The 17,971-nt window shown below is 42.7% G+C and overlaps 1 non-coding gene across 1 annotated transcript; it reads right to left on the reverse strand.

The window, feature by feature from the left end:
* Positions 1 to 7,010: 7,010 nt before the first annotated feature.
* Positions 7,011 to 7,136, reverse strand: LOC122897874. Its single transcript, XR_006382704.1, has one exon. It is a non-coding gene; the product is annotated as a U4atac minor spliceosomal RNA (small nuclear RNA).
* Between the last annotated feature and the right edge of the window lie 10,835 nt (positions 7,137 to 17,971).

Below are 17,971 nucleotides of genomic sequence, written 5' to 3' on the forward strand. Positions count from 1 at the left end.
AGAGAAGGCAGCAACAGTGTAGGTCCAGGAATTTAACAAATTTACTGGTCTTAACCACTGCTGGTATCACAGGTCCAGAAAATACAGTATCCAAGCCCATCTTAATAGGATACATTTTATAAAGTTTTATAAAGTTAAAAAAAATGGAAGTGCCTGTCTGGGTCAGTTTGAAGAGCGTATGACTCTTGATCTCAGGGTTGTGAGTTGGAGCCACACGTTAGGTATAGGTAGTACTAAAAAAATAAGAAGAAATAAAATGAAGTTGAAAAGAAAAGAAGAAAATATGACATGCTTGCAGACCAACCCTCTTCTGTTGCCTTAAAACTGCATCTTACTGCAGGTGACTAGAGCATTATTGAAAGAGGTGGAAGAAACAAGCCTGCCATTAGAACCTTGGTGGAAAGAGTTGAAACCTCTCGCGGAAAGAGTTGAAACCTCTCGCTCTTTTCTAGCCCAGAATGTGAGAGGAAGAATGCTATGTCCAGGAGGATGTAAGAGTACCCTCGTGCAGGAACGTATGCAGCGGGCAACAGGAAGAGACTGAGTAGCTAGTGCCCCTGCTGTTACCAAGGGGCATACCCTAGGGACCAACCAGGTGACTGCCTTTCTATGCTCAGAGAGCTGAAGAGCAGTACTTCCTTAAGATTTATTGTATGTGGAAATGAGCTGGGGATCTTGCTGAGTTGCGGGTTCCGATTCTGTAGGTCTGCAGTAGAGCCCCTGATTCTGCATTTCTAAGAAGTTCATAGATGTTGCTGACATTGTTGCTCCAGGGATCACATTTTGAGTAGCGATGGCAAAAAGTTACTTAATGAGAATTCAAACTTGCATATTGGGCATGGGACTCTGTGCTTTTCCTTTGTGTTGTAGAGAAATACCCAAGTTCAAATTCGAGTCTGCCACCTGTTTTCTGACCTCAGCCTTTCGAGGCCCGTTTCTCTTATTTGTTGAACAGGAACAAAAGGACATACCTTATAGGATGTTCATGAGAATGGAATAGTTATTGTATGTGTGATATTTGGTAAGGGCTCAGTAATTGTTAGTTAACTCGGAACCAGCCACAGTTGCTAGTATTCCAAGAAGACTCAGAAGTTCTGGCTACATACCACCAAACTATCTAGAAGAAAAATTTTATCAGCCTTCCAGATGGCTGTCGACATGATGCCAAGCATCCAAATGTTTGGACCGCATTCAAAACATATTCGACAAGCATCTTTCTCCTTTCGGATGGGTGTTTTGGCCTTAAGACCGAGTGAGGGGGTTTTATGTAGAAAGATGTTATCTATCTAACTTCACTGGCTCTTTTGTATACTTTGGAGCAGCTTACAGACACATTGAAAAACAGTAATGCATACAACATGGATAATCTCAATTTTCAGAAAGCCTTTGATACTGTTCCATCTAATGGGCTGCTTAAACCCAAGACAGCAGGGATTCTTGATGGAACCCTGGGAAAAAGGAGAAACTGGCTAAAGAACAAAACAAAAAGTTTAGAATGAGACAGAATGGAAAATAGATAGAAGATGGGGTTACATTCAAAGAGCAGGGGAAGAGGTCCAGATGTTACTATTGTGACTGTGACCTAGGTTGGTGTGCAAGGCTGAGCCTATGGGAGAAATGGCAATGAGGACCACAGTTCTCCCATACATGGGTACCCAGATTGATGGTGATGTAAACTTTGTATGGCAATCTCTTAACATTAGAAGGGCCATGTGTTAGTTAGGCTAGGAAGACTGTTAAGGACACTAAAAATGGTATGAAACTAGTTCTGATTTAAGAATAAAAATATCCAGATGCAGCACAAGACTTTAAGTATACATTTATATATATTTAAAGGAATTTAAAGGAATACATATTCCTTTAAAGCATCAGTTCTCAGGGTGCCTGGGTGGCTCAGTAGGTTAAGTGTCTGCCTTCGGCTCAGGTCATGATCCCAGGGTCCTGGGATGGAGCCTCACACTGGGACCCCTCCCTCTGCCTCTCTCCCCACTTGTTCTCTCTCTCTCTCTCTCTCCTCAATAAATAAAATCTTAAAAAAAAAAGGTTCTCAACTGGGATCAATTTTTTGCCCCCCCACCCCCGCCAGGGGTATTTGGTGATGTCTGAAGACATTTTTGGTTGTCCCATCTTGGAGGTGGGCGGTGTGGCTGGCATCTAATGGGAAGAGGCCAGGGATGCTGCTGAATGTCCTCCAGTGCATAGGACAGCCCATGAACAGAGTTGGCAGCCCCAGATGTCAACACTGCCAAATTTGAGAAACCCTATTCTAAATCATTGTACCTTGAAGTGTGAACAGGAGGGAAAACTTCATAAGGTAAGAATGTTCTATAGAAAACACTTGTCTAAAAAAGTAACGATCATTTGTAGAATGAAGTATTCATTATCACTAAACTATAATGTGGTGATCTAAAACTAGAAATAGGAGCAAGGAGGAGAGGCAGGAGAACAACAGAAATTTGAGCAGAAAATGAAAACAGAGGACCAAGACTTTTAACCTCTGCTGTGAACTTTTGTGTCCTCCTCAACCCCCTTTCCTCACAAGTCTTCTGCTCAATTCACTTCAAATGAATTGGCCGGGAGCTTGCTATAGAACAGGATCCATAAAAAACATCTGTTCCAGTCTGGTACCCAGATGTTTGAGTCTGCATATGCCAGCTAGTCACTTTTCAAACAGCATTTTCTTTTAGAGAAAAAAGGTCCAGTGAGAGAATGAGGGATAGTAGTTGAAATAAGGAAAGAATTCCAAAACTTTAAAAAATGTATGAAATTGCTTATCTTCCTTTTCTTCCTGAAACAGAAGAAAGTAATACTTCTTACTGGATTTTCCTAGAAGTACATTAAAAATAAAAACAGCCTAGCTTTTGATAACTACATTCTAGGAAGTTATGGTGTACCTGGTATAGTTTCAGGGGTTCTGGAGAGGCTGCAGGTCCTGCTGTCCACCCTACTTCTTGTCATTTCACAATTGCTACTCTCTTCAGAAGTTTAGCCTTGTATTAGGGCACAAACTTTCTACTCAAGGCTCCTTTTTTTCTTTTAAAGATTTTTTTAAAAAAAATTCTTCAAATTTAAATTTAAAGAATTTTTAAATTCTTTAATTTTTTAAATTTAAATTTAAATTCTTTAAAGATTCTTTTTTCTTTTAAAGATTTTTTTTTATTTGAGAGAGAGAGAGGACAAGGGGGAAAGGAGCAGGGGAGAAGGAGAAGCAGAGTCCCCACTGAGCAGGGACCCCGACTTGGGGCTCGATCCCAGGACCCCGGAATCATGACCTGAGCCAAAGGCAGAAGCTTAACTGACTGAGCCACCCAGGAGCCCCTCAAAGTTCCTTCTTAAGCAACTTAGCTGACTCCATTTATTAGTTTCTATGGAAGATGAACCAGAATGGAACGCAGGTCAGAAATTAAAGAATCCCCAGGAGAAAAGAAATCTGGCTGAGATTAGTAGCAGTAAAAGCTGCGTTAGTTTGCATTGTCCTCAGAATTGAGCCTTGTTTGTAGGAAGGCAGGGCCATGAGCCCTTTAGAATTCCCTCTAATTTAATGGAAAGCAAAATGTACCTGTGACGGGTCCTTGGCTGTCAAAATGGCACTTATTGATCTCTGGCTAATTCCACTCAGGAGAGTGTAATATACAGCCCAGGAACCTGGTCTGGTCTCCTAAAAAGAAAGGGTTCATCAGGAAATGCACGAGTTATGTTGAATAATGTCATGCCAGAGCCGGAGACCCCTGAAGCAGCTTGAACAGGACTCTGCTACTAAGCTCACTTATATGCACAAATATTCTCACAGATGGTATTGTGTTTCAGCACCATCGCCAACATTCTTAGTTGGATCGTTTAAAAAGATTAATTGATAGAATTCTGTAAATTAATCAATTCAGTTTTTAAATTGATTTGTGAGATGTGTGTGTGCATGTTAACATACACGTGCACACGCTGCATATACGAACAGAGGAATTTGAGCACATTTTCATCTCTTTGTTCATATTCTATTTTTTAAAAAGATTTTATTTATTTATTTGACAGACAGAGATCACAAGTAGATAGAGAGGCAGGCAGAGAGAGAGGAAGAAACAGGCTCCCTGCTGAGCAGAGAGCCCGATGCGGGGCTCGATCCCAGGCCCCTGGGATCATGACCTGAGCTGAAGGCAGAGGCTTTAACCCACTGAGCCCCCCAGGCGCCCCATGTTCATATTCTATTTTATAGTTTGTGAGGGTGTTATTGAATTTAAAGGTCTGTATTTGGTGTCAGGTAGGGCCAGGTATACTTTTTTTTTTCAGTCCTTACCTGTAGATCCTCGCTCATGACTGAAAAATCCGTATCTTTGTTCGCAAATCGGAAGGAGCAAGAAGACAATGGTCAATCAGTGCCACCACTTACCCTCATCTGATCCCTTGGTGACAGGGGTCAGTAAGAGCATTTCTGTACAAAAAGGGGAGGACATTTTCTATATATTTAACAGACCAGAAAGGGTTCTCCGAGGAGACAGCTGGTCCGCGTGAGTGTCTAACATCGAGCGGCCAGTCGCTCCTCGAGCTGCTCGTCTGTCTTGTAACTGTTTATTGAGGGGCTCGTCCGCCTTCTAACTGCTGCGTGTAGTTTTATCACAACGGTAGACGTGACATTGTGGTGTCCCAAATATAATGACAGTTCCTCACTGGCTTTCTAAATACCAGTGGTTTGTTCAGAAATCTGTTTTGCATATGCTTTGGGGCCTTTTTCAATTACCTGTAAGGCTTTACTTACTTTCGAGGCTTTATTTACCTGCAGATGCGTAAAGGGGTAATGAGTAGCATGGATACGTGGAAACATCACAAATAGAAGCTGCTCAGTTCACATTACGTTTCAGTGATACATCATCATCACCATAAAGCATCATAGAAGTTTCATTATGTGAAGACAACCGTTAACTTTCCACATATAAGGGATTGACTCATGATTTAGAGCCAACTATTCAAAGGAAATATAGAATATAGAGAAAATACACAAGAATGAAAAAGAACTATAGATTTCAGGCAGCTTAATAAGGAAGATTAAAATTTCTTGGAAGATTAAGTATTTTATGCCATATTCTTTATCTACAAATAGTACTTTTGTAAATGTGCTATTATCCATAACCTTTATAAAGTTTTTGGAAGTTGACTTATTTTGCTTAGCATAATACCCTCTAGTTCAGTCAGGGAAAGACATTTGTCATGTGATTTCATTCATATGTAGAATTTAAGAAACAAAACAGGATCATAGGGGAAAGGAGAGAAAAGTAAAATCAGACAGAATGAGAGAGGGAGACAAACCATAAGAGACTCTTAACTATGGGGAACAAACTGCGGGTTCCTGAGGAGGAGGAGGCTGGGGGCCTGGGGTAACTGAGTGATGGGCATTAGGGAGGGCACTTGATGTAATGAGCATTGGATGTTATATGAAACTGATGGATCACTAAACTCTACCTTTGAAACGAATAATGTACTATATGTTAATTGACTGAATTTAAATAAAATAAAAATTTGAAGATGATGCATATGTTTTATGGAGGAAAGTATCAGGAACCTATACCTGGATCATCTTCTAACGTAGTATACTCTGAGATAAAATCAAATTTGGTGCATCAGTATTACCAAGCAACTACCATGTGTGAAATTCTGACATTAGAGGACACAAAGGTGCCTAAGGAAGAGTCTCTACCCTCAAGGAAATGACGTTAATAATGATGGCAAGAAGACATAGACTTGAATAAGTTAGATGGTAAAAACGTTTTACTTACACACCAAGACATTAATGGAAGATGTGTCATCACTGACAGGTACACCCAGTACTGCTGTGCTGGGCAGAATAATGGCTCCCCAAAGATGTCTGCCTCCTAATCCCTGGAACCTGTCAATGTGGTTCCTTGCATGGCAAATCATACTTGGTGAGTGTCATTATGTTAAGGCTCTTGGGACAGATCATCTTGGATGATCTGGGTGGCTCTAGTGTTGTCACAAGTATTTTTTTAAAAAAATTTATTTGTTTGAGGGAGAGAGAGAGCATGTCCATGGGTGGATTGGGGGTAGAGGGAGAGAGAATTTCAGGAAGACTCCCTGCTGAGTGCAGAGCCAAATGCAGGGTTCGATCCCAGGACCCTGAGATCATGACCTGAGTGGAAACCAAGACTCGGTTGCTCAACTGACTGAGGCACCCAGGTGCTCCACGAGAGTCTTTCAAAGATGGAGGTAGGAGGATCAGAAGCAGAAAAGGAGGTAGAAGGAGGGAAGCTGATCAGAGTAAAGCAGGGCCACAAATCAAGGAACTCTGAGCAGAGGCAAACAAATTCTCCCCTAGAGCCTCTAGAAAGAAGGAGAGAAGTCCTGCTGACCCCAGTTTGGACTTCTGAGCTCCGCAACTGTATGATAAATTTGTGTTATGTCACTGAATTTGCGGTAATTTGTGATGGCAGTCATGGGAAGCTAATGTACTTGCTATCAGAATCCACCTCATTTCAGTGGACTCCAAAGTCACAGCTGTCAGAGGGGGAAATGAGACTAAATTAGTATTTTGTCATCCCAAATCATACCCTACACTAATGGAATATGTAAATATGCTATCTTTCTAGAAGAAGACAGGAACAGAGGAAAAGTAGCAGAAGCTCAGAGGGGATGTGATGGGAGGCACTGCTCAGTTTATTTCTCTGGGCCTCTCCTGGAATAAAGATGGTAGGATTTTCAGGTCTTCTCCAGTTTTTTTTTTTTTTCCTCCGTGGTCTTCTCCAGTTTTAACTCTGTACGAGGTGAAGTGAAGCCAGGGAGGATTGTCACCAAGTCTACTGAAGTCATCGATTCTACCAACACTGGTTCGATTGGTTTATTTTCAGTAACGAGCAAAAGTTTTTACGGTATTTTTTTTTTACCCAAACAGATGTTCCCATTCTCAGCTAAAACTGGGTCTCATGGCACAGATATTTTTTTCTAATTATCCTTTTATGAAAATTTAAGTTTATTTTTTCTTTTTTGCAAAATAATACTCTGAATGCTTTTTTTCCAAAAATTGCACCAAGATAAAGCAAAGCTCTAGTTGATGTGGGCGTGTTGTTCAGGCATTAGCAGTACTGCCCTCACTGGGCGTTCATTGGACAGTAGCGCAACCCCAAGAAAAGGATGGTTCAATAGTAATCTCAATGAATAGAAAACATTGGCATTGAGATAGGTGTGGACATGAAGGATCAAAGTAGAGGTGCTAATCTAAGAGCAATGGCACAGTGAGGGCAGCAAGTTCCTCCCTGTGAATGAAGCATCTTTTTTTGGCTGAAATCCACAAGAACAAGACAAGAGTGGTTATTATCCTAAGCTCCATGAAAAGAAAATAAATAGGAAAGTCCCTTAAAAGTGTGAAACCACTTGGTGTTCAAAGACATCTATTTTTGTTTTTAATTGCTGTCTCAGGGATGGCTAAGTGACATGGGCTTCTCATTTCTTAGAGGTCACAGGAGGCTCTAACTTCAAGACAGAAAGATAACAAATAAAAAGAACACTATGCACATATGAAATGCCAGATATCCTAGTGTTGTTGGAAGATCCAAATGGAATACCTCCATAATGACACAGGGGCAGTTTTCACCAGGGAAGCTGGCCGTGATGGGGATTCTGTGTGAGATGACAGGGAAAGTAAAAAGAACACAAGATACACAGCCCCCCGGCCTCTGCAATGAGAGAGAAGTTAAAACAAAAATGATCTATATAGGAATATTGTGGAAGAGAAGAAGACCACCTCAAGAACTGAAGTGAGGTCATCCAAGGTGCCACCTTAGCTCCCAAATCAATTCCACACTATAGCTGAGATCTTTCCTGTGCTTCCCAGTTACAGTAATGGTAACTGCTTAAAAAACAAACAAACCAGTCTCTGCTTTAGGTCTCCCCTGTCTAGCTGTCACAGTCTTCCTGGGGAAGGTAGATTGACAGATGAGAAAATCAAGGTTTAAGCTATTTGCTCAAGATCTCTGACTGACCACAGAACCATGATCAACCCCAAATCTGTCTGGTTCCAAAGTCCATGTTTGCAAGTCCCCCCACTACACAAAAATTAAATTTACACATGCCTACAAGAAGATTTCCTGGAGGGGTGCCTGGGTGGCTCAGTGGGTTAAAGCCCCTGCCTTCGGCTCAGGTCATGGTCTCAGGGTCCTGGGATCGAGCCCCGCATCGGGCTCTGCTCAGTGGGGAGCCTGCTTTTTCCTCTTTCTCTCTGCCTGCCTCTCTGCCTACTTGTGATCTTGATGAAATACATACAATCTTAAAAAAAAAAATTTCCTGGCTCTGTGTCTGCCGTTATCCCTGCAGTTATGGTCGCCTCTCCTCTCCATCCTCCCGGCTCTGCTTCTGTTGATTGTGTGTTAGGGCTCACTGTTTCGGCCGTTCCTTAGCCCCTGTTGAGCAATTGTGTCCGTCTTTGCCCTTCTGCAATGTAATTTGGTCTTCTCTTTACGTCTCTCTTCTAGTTCACAACTCTCTGGTCAGCTGGTCTACTGTTGAGCACATTTACTGAATCCTTTATTTTAATGATCAAATCAGATTCATCGCTCCTTGTTACTGCTCATGGTATTTGATTTCCTCACATGCTTTGTAAAGTCTGTCTGTGAGCTCATCTTTAGAAAGAACGATCTCCTGTAGGGATCCATTACTCAGTCCATTACTTGCTTTTTTCATGGTTGTCTTTGTTGGGGCTCTACAGGGTTTGAGGTTTCAAGAGGGAACGTTAGTCTCACTGCCCCGCTTTTCTCTACTGTGTGGAGACAGAAACAAAAGACACCCAGCACGCTAGGCAATGGATCTCCTTCACAGTCCTCCTGAAGGAAGGCCATGAATGGGACAGTTTGTGGGCCAGACCAGAACATGGTCAGTGGGCCAAATCCTGCCTGCTGCCTGTTTTCACAAGGCCTGTGAGCTAAGAATGGTTGTGGCATTGTTAAATGGTTGAAAAACATACAAATAGAGATGGCTGGGGGCTCAGTCAGTGAAGCCTTTGCCTTTGGCTTAGGTCACAATCCTGGAGTCCTGGTATCGGGTCTCACATTGGGCTCCTTGCTCAGCAGGGAGCCTGCTTCTCCCTCTGCCGGCCACTCCCCTGCTTGTGCTTGCTGTCTCTCTCCCTCTCTCTGACAAATAAATAAAATCTTAAAGAAAAAATACAAATAATATTTCATGATGTGAGAATGACATGAAATTCAAATTTCAGTGTCCATAAACAAAGATTTATTGGAAAATACCATGCCCATTTGTGTACATATAGTCTCTGACTGCTCTCATCCTACAGCAGCAGAGTTGAGTGATTGCAACACAGACCATATGGCCCACAAAACCTAAAATATTTATTATCTTATCCTTTACAGAAAAAGTTTGCTGGGCTAGATCATCTAATTGAAATCATTTCTGTTTGAAAGTGAAAGTATACCCCACAGCTGTATGTCAAAATTCTCCACTGATATAAAGAAAAGCTCCAAGCATATAAAATAAAAAAGAAGGACTATGATTTTCAGTCCTTAAGATATCAAGGAAATACTTCAAACTCCTCCAGTTTTAATAGAAGGCACAGCATATCCCTGTGTGACTAGTGACTAGTATTGTCTAGTTACTGGTACTAGTCTAGTGACTAGTACTGTCATAGCGCTGTATGGTGACCGATGGTAGCACAGTGTAACAGAGAGAGAAGTTGAATCACTGTGTTGTACACCTGACACTAATGTAGCGCTATGTGTCAGCTCTCCTAAAAAATTTTTTTTTTAAAACAAAGATCCCCCAGTTTTACAAATTCGCCTGTCATTTTCTTCTCGGGAAAACATGCCACTCCTTACTGTGACCACCAGATGGCGAGCCCAATGATGGGTCAAACGTTCCTCAACATTCACATATAGAGATACCTTAGGCGTAATTTAGAAAGATGAAACTTGGGGCCCTTGGGTGCCTCAGTTGGTTGAGCATCTGCCTTCAGCTCAGGTCATGATCCCCGCATCCTGGGATCAAGCCCAGTGTCGGGCTCCCCGCTCAGCAGAGAGCTTCCTTGTCCTTCCACTGCTACTCCCGTTTATGCTCTCTCTGTCAGATAAGTAAATAAAATATTTAAAAAAAAGATGAACCTTGTGAACAGTCTGTATTTATAGATCAGCTAAATCATGTCAAACTTTGAATAGTCTCTTTGGGAAAACAGGCTGAGACCCAAATCTTAGCTTTTGGGGGAGTGGGGACACCCCAGATGTAAGTTATATATGCTTGACCTAAGGCAGTGGTCACAAACTATAATGTACAAAGAATAATCTAGAATACTTGCTAAAAGCCATCCTTTACCCCCAAGCCATTCTGTTAGTGAGTCTGCCTTGACAATTTGAAGAGCCTGCTTTAAAAACAACAACAACAACAACAAAATCCCCAAGAAACCAGTACTACATATATTTCTGATGCAGGTGGTCTGAGGACAACAGATATACATATCCTGATTTAGGGAGATTTCTTTTCTCTAGGCCTGGTGAGAAGGGTGGCCTATTGTCCAAATTACAAGGACCAGTGAGGAGCAAGAACTTTGTGGCCTACTCTGTGGGCAGGGGATCAAACTTATGGGCAGGATGAGCATACTGTTTGATCTCTCTTTGCCTCAGTTTCCTTAGCTACTACTGGCATCCACCTCAGGGGGTTGTTAACATTAAATGAGTTAATGTATGTGAGGTCTTTAGAAGACTGCCTGCTTCCTAGAAAGTTCTGTGCAAGAGTTAGCTATTAGTATGAGCCATATTGCTCCCATCACGTGGCCTCCAAGCTAGCCCATGGAAGTTCCAGGCTCTGCTTCCATGCCTTTACTCATGCTGAGCAACTGTGCCAGTTCAAAAGTGTTAAAAAATGTGCATCAGGAATAAGCAATTAAGACGTAGGACAGACTAACAGAGCATATATTGGGTCCGTGTCAGGCATGTCAGATGTATCAACCAGCAAGGTGCAGAGTTCCTTTCTGGTTGGGCACAGCCCATACACAGCACCCTGAAGGAGAAACAGTGATGGCCTGTTCTTAGCTCAGGGGGAGCCCGAGAGCAAAGCAGAGTCTCCACAGTTTGGAGACTTCCCTGAGATGACCTGGTGCAAAGGCTTTGCCTCAAAGGACAGTGGGAACTAGCTAAGCCGATGAGACTAGCTCTGGGTGAAATCTGGGTTGGGGGTGGGGGATATGGTGAGCGTGGGCTGGTCAGGACATGGAGAAAAATGGAGCATTTGGAAGGAGGCAGAGGTGTCTACGGCCATACCACCCTGAACGCGCCCGATCTCATCTGGAAGGAGGTAGAGGGGCTATGAGGGAGGTGCCATAGAAACCATGGGGAGACAGAAAGAGAAGCAGGTGCTAGAAGCCGTCTGGGGGCCCTGCAGGGATGAATAGTTCCTGTTCTAATATTGTTTATTGCCTCTTAATAGTAACTCTTCCCTTTCCAAAGGAGGCTTTCTTAGAATCCTGAGACTAAATACAGAGGATAATATATTTTCAAGAAGTTCAAGGAACAGAGGTGGAGAAGGACATGCACCGAGATGGGACTTCTTCTCGGAGAGAGGTTGGGTGAAGCCCAATGAAATCATGACCGAAAGGCTCTTCTTCTCCAACTGGCTTCCCTCCCCTTTCTTCCACCATCAGCCATGCTTCCTTCAGCAAATACAAAGCAGAGATAACTTCAGAGGCAAATGTAGACAGCTTGTGGGCCCAGGGAGTTCTCGCATGACTTTTTTATACTACAGAGTTTTAAAGGTGAGAAGTCTGAAATTAAGGTGTCTACAGGGCCACCCTCCCTCTGAAGATTCTAGGGGAGGACCCTTCCTTGGCTCTGCTAGCTTCTGGTGTTGCCAGAAATCCTTGGTGTGCCTTGGCTTGTAGAAGTATTACTCTAGACTCGAGTCTCTGCCTCTGTGGTCACATAGCTGCCTTCTTTCTGTCTTTCCATATGAGGCCGGCCATGTTGGATTAAGGGCCCACCCTACTCTAGTATGACCTCATCTTAATTCACTGTATCTGTAATGACATTACTTCTAAATAAGCTATGTTCGGAGGCTCTGGGGCTAGAACTTCGTCATATCTTTGGGGGGACAAAATTCAATTACTAGGTCCCCCCCCCAGCCTGCTTTGAGTTAAAGCAGTGTATTCATTATGGCAGAATGCTGGCTGTCCACCAATAGCTGTGCTCCCCTTCTATCATGAGGCGTGACCACCGAAAGGCAGCTTCCCCGCCCAACACTATGTCTGCCAGCTGCCCTTGCTTCTGATGTGACCAGGCCCTTAGTTGTCACCAGTGAAATGTGGATTGAGTTGAGTTTGTCAGCTCGGGTGGGTCTGGGCCGGCTGGTACCTTCCTTATTCTCGTGACGCAAGGCCTCGGGGAATGGCAGATCCCTGTAGAGGAAAACTGCCTGCCCAGTGACCAAAAATCTCCAAATTGGCCTGTTACAGGAGTGAGAACGAAACTTTTAACCTGTTCCGTGTAGCCATTCACTTTGAGTGGTTGGTTAGAGCAGCTACCAGCACCCTAGCCGGTTCACTCAACAGGCACGGTTGGCTTTCTCTTCATTATACTCTCACAGCAGTTGATTCGCCACCGAATATACCTTTAAGGTGTATAAAGGAAGGAAAGCAAAAAGTTTGAATGAATTCCAGATACATTCGTTATATTAATAATTTAAAACTATTTTTTTGGCCCTTATATTGCTACTAATAGTGAAGTAGCTCACAGTCTTTATATTGCACAGGTAAGGAGAAGATTAAGGAGATGGAGGAGACAGCAGACATTTTATCTTCATGGGTATTTTTTTTTAAAGATTTTATTTATTTATTTGACAGAGATCACAGGTAGGCAGAGAGGCAGGCAGAGAGAGTGGGAAGCAGGCTCCCCGCTGAGCAGAGAGCCCGATGCGGGCTTGATCCCAGCACCCGGAGATCATGACCTGAGCCCAAGGCAGAGGCCCCACCTACTGAGCCACCCAGGCGCCCCTCTTTTTATTTTTTTAAGATTTTATTTATTCACTTTGACAGACAGACGGAGAGAGATCACAAGTAGGCAGAGTGGCAGGCAAAGAGAGAGGGGGAAGCCGGCTCCCCGTGGAGCAGAGAGCCCAACTCGGGACTCGATCCCAGGACCCTGAGATCATGACCTGAGCCGAAGGCAGAGGCTCAACCCACTGAGCTACCCAGGTCCCCCGGGTATTCTCTTTTCATTCATCACTCCAGCATCATGTGGTGCTGTCCTGGTTTTTGGATGAGAATGAAAGGATATTTTAGTTTCCAAATGCATTGACTTTCAGCCAGATATCTTCATTATGTGCCTCTTTGTTCAATCCTATTGGCTCCGACGTCTTTGGTGACCCGTTCTGGCACCATCCACATTTTGAGATCTCGAGGACATGAGGAAGCCTAAGAGACTTCTCAGAAGAAAACGCAACCTCACCTTATATGTACATTTTCAGATACAGCACTCATGGTGGCAGGTCTTCATAAAGGAATATCTTTGGTTTGGATCTAGAGGAATTTTCCGACCTTGGGCAGTTTTGCCTGTCAGGGGGTGGTTGACAGTGTCAGGGAACATGTTTCATTGTGACAACTGTTGGGGGTGGGGGGAGTGCTGCTGGCATTTAGTAGGTAGAGATGAGGGATGCTGCTAAACATTCTGTAATGTATAGGTCAATACCCAATAGAGAACTATGCGGTTCTAAATTTCAGTTATGCGGGCTTGAGATACCCTGACCTATAGTAGTAACTCATGTGAAAATAATTCATATTTACATTCTCCTTTTATGAAATTTGCTTTATTCTCAAAGCTGAAGTTTCACATAGAAAAAACGCAAGAAATCTTAGAATAATACTGACTTTCATTAAAATCAGACTGTGTGCCAAGCACTGTGATAACTGCGTTCCATAAGCAGGAGAGATTTGCATCAGTGATACACAGCAGGAGTGATTTACAAATTCCCTGATCTCGGTTATGTTTTTGATGCAGAAAATAAAGGTGAGACTCTAAGACATAGAAAATAGAGGCTTTTTAAAATAGTAAATTTAGAGCTTGATTTAAAAATCGTAGACACACTTAGGGGCACCTGGGTGGCTCAGTCAGTTAAGCATCCAACTCTTGATTTCGCCTCAGGTCATGATCTCAGGACTGTGAAATTGAACCCCGTTATCAGGCTCCATGCTGGGTGTGGAGCCTGCTTCAGATTCTTTCTCTCCCGCACCCCCACTTACACACACACTCTCTCTGTCTCAAAAAATCCACCAAAACTGCTTTAAAAAAATCCTGGAAACAATATATCATCAAATAAGCTTAATTCTTTGAGTGCTAATACTTTTAGGAGAAAAGTATAAACACAAGTAAGCATAATATGCCAACATGAACAAGTTGAGAAATTTTATTTAATTTTTTAAAAGATTATTTATTTAAGAGAGAGACAGAGAGCATGAGCTAGAGAGGGAGAGGGTTAGAGAACCCCAAGCAAACTCCATGCTGAGCACAGAGCCCATGCAGGGCTCAGTCCCAGGACCCTGAGATCATGAATGAGTGAAGACCAAGAGCCGTGCACTCAACTGACAGTACCACCCAGGCACCCCATGAATACTTGATCTTTCTGAAGACTATTTGGCCCTAGGAGAACATGTGCATGATATTATGTTCAACAAAATATATAGCTGTAAAATTTAAAAGCATGATCTCAAGTCATACCTATGCTTTTTTGACAAATGAATACATTGACAAAAATTGGTACAGAAAACACCCTGTAATAAATGACATACCTTAAAATATTGTCTGGATTTTGAGATTAGCTGCTTTATTTTGGTTATTTTGTAAGCTCTTTAATAAGTTTTTCACACTTAGCATATATTATGCACTATAAAGAGAGGAAGGGAGGAAAGATAAGAGGAAGACACCATGTCCCCTTGGACAGAATATTTTAACATCATCAGTGAATAGAGACACACTTTTGATTGAACTATTTATGATTTAATATTAGCTCCATTAATTATATAGAATTAGATAATTGTGTGGAATATTAATTGTGTGGGATAGCTCTGGTGGGATAAACGATCCTCTTTACATATTTAAGGAAGTTTAAGCAAAATTAGTTATCAATTCACCTAACCAAATGTGCTTTGGAACCCTTCATTTTCTTTGTGCTATATTTATTTTTGTTGGGTTTTCTCTTGAAGGCATATGAAAAAGAGAGAAACATTTCACATATTAGCTACAGGTATTTCAAATATTCTAAGGCATTTATCTAAATAGAGAAATAATTCTTAATTCTTATATCTTTAGTATTTTAATTTAATGTTTCCTTTACTAATGAGTCCAAAAACTGATTATTGAGAGAAACTATTTTCTACTTTCACCTTTCTTTTTTATAAAAAAAAAATCCAGTTTGAAAGCTTTCACAACTCAGACATCTTAGAACTCTGGCTTCAACCACAAAAGCCCAAGATAAATAGTATGGGAGCAGCTAAAAACCAGAGCTCAGTAGTTTGAGCTTCATACTTGGGAATGCAGCAAGGCACATTCAGATTCAGGAATCTTCCCTCTTCAGTTACAAGCAGAGATGAAAAGACTCTGGCCCAAATATGGGAATGGTCTCCTCAAAGATGAGAAAGATTTTTTCCCCCCATAATGAAGCTGACAGGATTTTGAAACCCAGTTACAGATTTCATGTTGAGTTAGCAGAGAGGAGGTTCCAGTTAGGGATAGTAAGAATGAGGGGCTCGTTTCTCAGTTCTCTTCATTATTATCTACATTTAACTAATACATCACTCACGTGGTGATAGACCATTGGTTTTCAGCCAGAGTGATTTTGGCCCTTGGGACATTTGGCAAAGCCTGGAGACATTTTTTTTTTAAAGATTTTATTTATTTATTTGACAGAGAGAGATCACAAGTAGGCAGAGAGGCAGGCAGGGAGAGAGGAGGAAGCAGGCTCCCTGCTGAGCAGAGAGCCCGATGTGGGACTCGATCCCAGGACCCTGAGATCATGACCTGAGCCAAAGGCAGCGGCTTAACCCACTGAGCCACCCAGGCGCCCAGCCTGGAGACATTTTTTCAGTTGCCCCAACTTGGGCCTGGGGGCACTAAGGGCATCGTGTGGGTAGAGGCCAGAGATGCTGACTTTGAAATGTGTTTTCGCTGGATACACATCTCGTTAATATCGACCCTATCTCCGAATTGGATTTAGAAATTTTAAGACATCCCTTACTGACAACTAATTGACAGGAACCCTGAAATCATGAATCCAGGACATTAACACGCGAACTGTGTGACTTATAATTGTAAAAGCTGATAGGTTTCAGAGTTTTAATTTACATACATTGGTTTTCTTAAATATGAACCTGGGCAGTACTAAGTTAACTAATAAGCTGATCATCAAGCTCTTGTCTCAGCCCAAACCCGGTCTCCTGTACTCTTCTCTCAGATGTTGGCACCGAGAGTCTGCAGACCGGGGCTCCGGGCTGTGGTCAGACGCGGCTGGGGGGGGCGGGCCGGGAGGGAGGCTGCGGGAGACAAAAGGGGCCGCTCGTCACTGTTTCTAGCTCGTGTCAGTGTTAACCCTGGCCATGGCAGTGGCAGTTGTTTCAAGTTACAGGGTTGCTTTTGGTTTCCCTTTTCATTTTTTTTTTTTTTTTCGTATTCCCAGAACCATCCTCCGTGCACGGGCCCAGAGACAGCAGCATCAGCCCCTCAGGGCCCGCTGTTCGCGGCCTGCGTTCTGCTCTGCCGCAGCTCCTCCGCGGGCTCCACCCTGCTAACCTCGCGCCGCTACTTCCTCCGCTCCGGGGCGGCGCTCTCACGTCTGTTCATTTATTTTTCAAAAAATATTTTATTTATTTATTTGACAGAGAGAGAGAGAGAGATCACAAGTAGGCAGAGAAGCAGGCTCTCTGCTGAGCAAAGAGCCCGATTTGGGGCTCGATCCGATGACCCTGAGATCATGACCTGAGCTGAAGGCAGAGGCTTAACCCACTGAGCCACCCAGGCGCCGTCTCATGTGTTTAAACCAATTCCTTAGGTCACATTCTCTGTGAAAATACTTGGCGAGAGTTTCCTTTTCCTGACTGGACCCTGACTGAAAAGTTACACCTTTCATAAAATATCAGCACAGTGTAGTTAATTTGTCCTCATCTGAATTATGAAGAAGTATTAAAAACCAATTTTTTAAAAAAAGTTTTTATTTATTTATTTATTTATTTGTCAGGGACAGAGGGCACAAGCAGGGGGAACAGCAGGCAGAGCAGGCAGAGGGAGAAGCAGACTCCCCACTGAGCAGGGAGCCCGATGAGGCACTCAATCCTAGGACCCTGGGATCATGACCTGAACTGAAGGCAGCCACCCAACGGACTGAGCTACCCAGGTGTCCCTAGAAAACAATTTTTAACTGTACTTGAATTTTATTAAAAAACAAAACTACTAAATAATGTAAAAAAAAAACTACAGGAAAATTAATCAGAAAGTAGGCAAAGCTGTGGGCATCTTCATTTACAGTCTGCTATTTTATACCTGCTTTCTTTAGGCTGACTTAAAACAATGCCACCTCTGTGGAATTACATTCTGTTTGACCAGTGAAAACCTTTGGGCACTCCTTCGGACTGTGTGTGAACCATTGGACAGTTTTTTGGCGGCATTCTCCACTTCCTTTTCAGACTTGCAAACACTCCCTGTGGTTCATAAAAGATAGGCGGCCATAATTGTTTTATCCTACATCGCTCGGTGCCTAGTCATTCTTCCCTATTATCTACAGCAACGACATAAAATAAAAACTTATTATTCTCGGTGCAAAGCCCAACACTGCTCCTGAACATCAGGACCTTAGAAAGAGATAGCTAATAAATTCTGTGAGGCTCTGGAATCCCTCAGGAAGGGTTGCATCTGTGATGGTGGCATGTTTCTACCAAAGTGGGCACTGGAGAGCTATCATTTGAGTTGGGTCTTAGAGGATGAGAGGAAGTGGTTTAGGT

The sequence above is a fragment of the Neovison vison genome, chromosome X, assembly GCF_020171115.1.
Source record: "Neovison vison isolate M4711 chromosome X, ASM_NN_V1, whole genome shotgun sequence".
NCBI lineage: Eukaryota > Metazoa > Chordata > Mammalia > Carnivora > Mustelidae > Neogale > Neogale vison.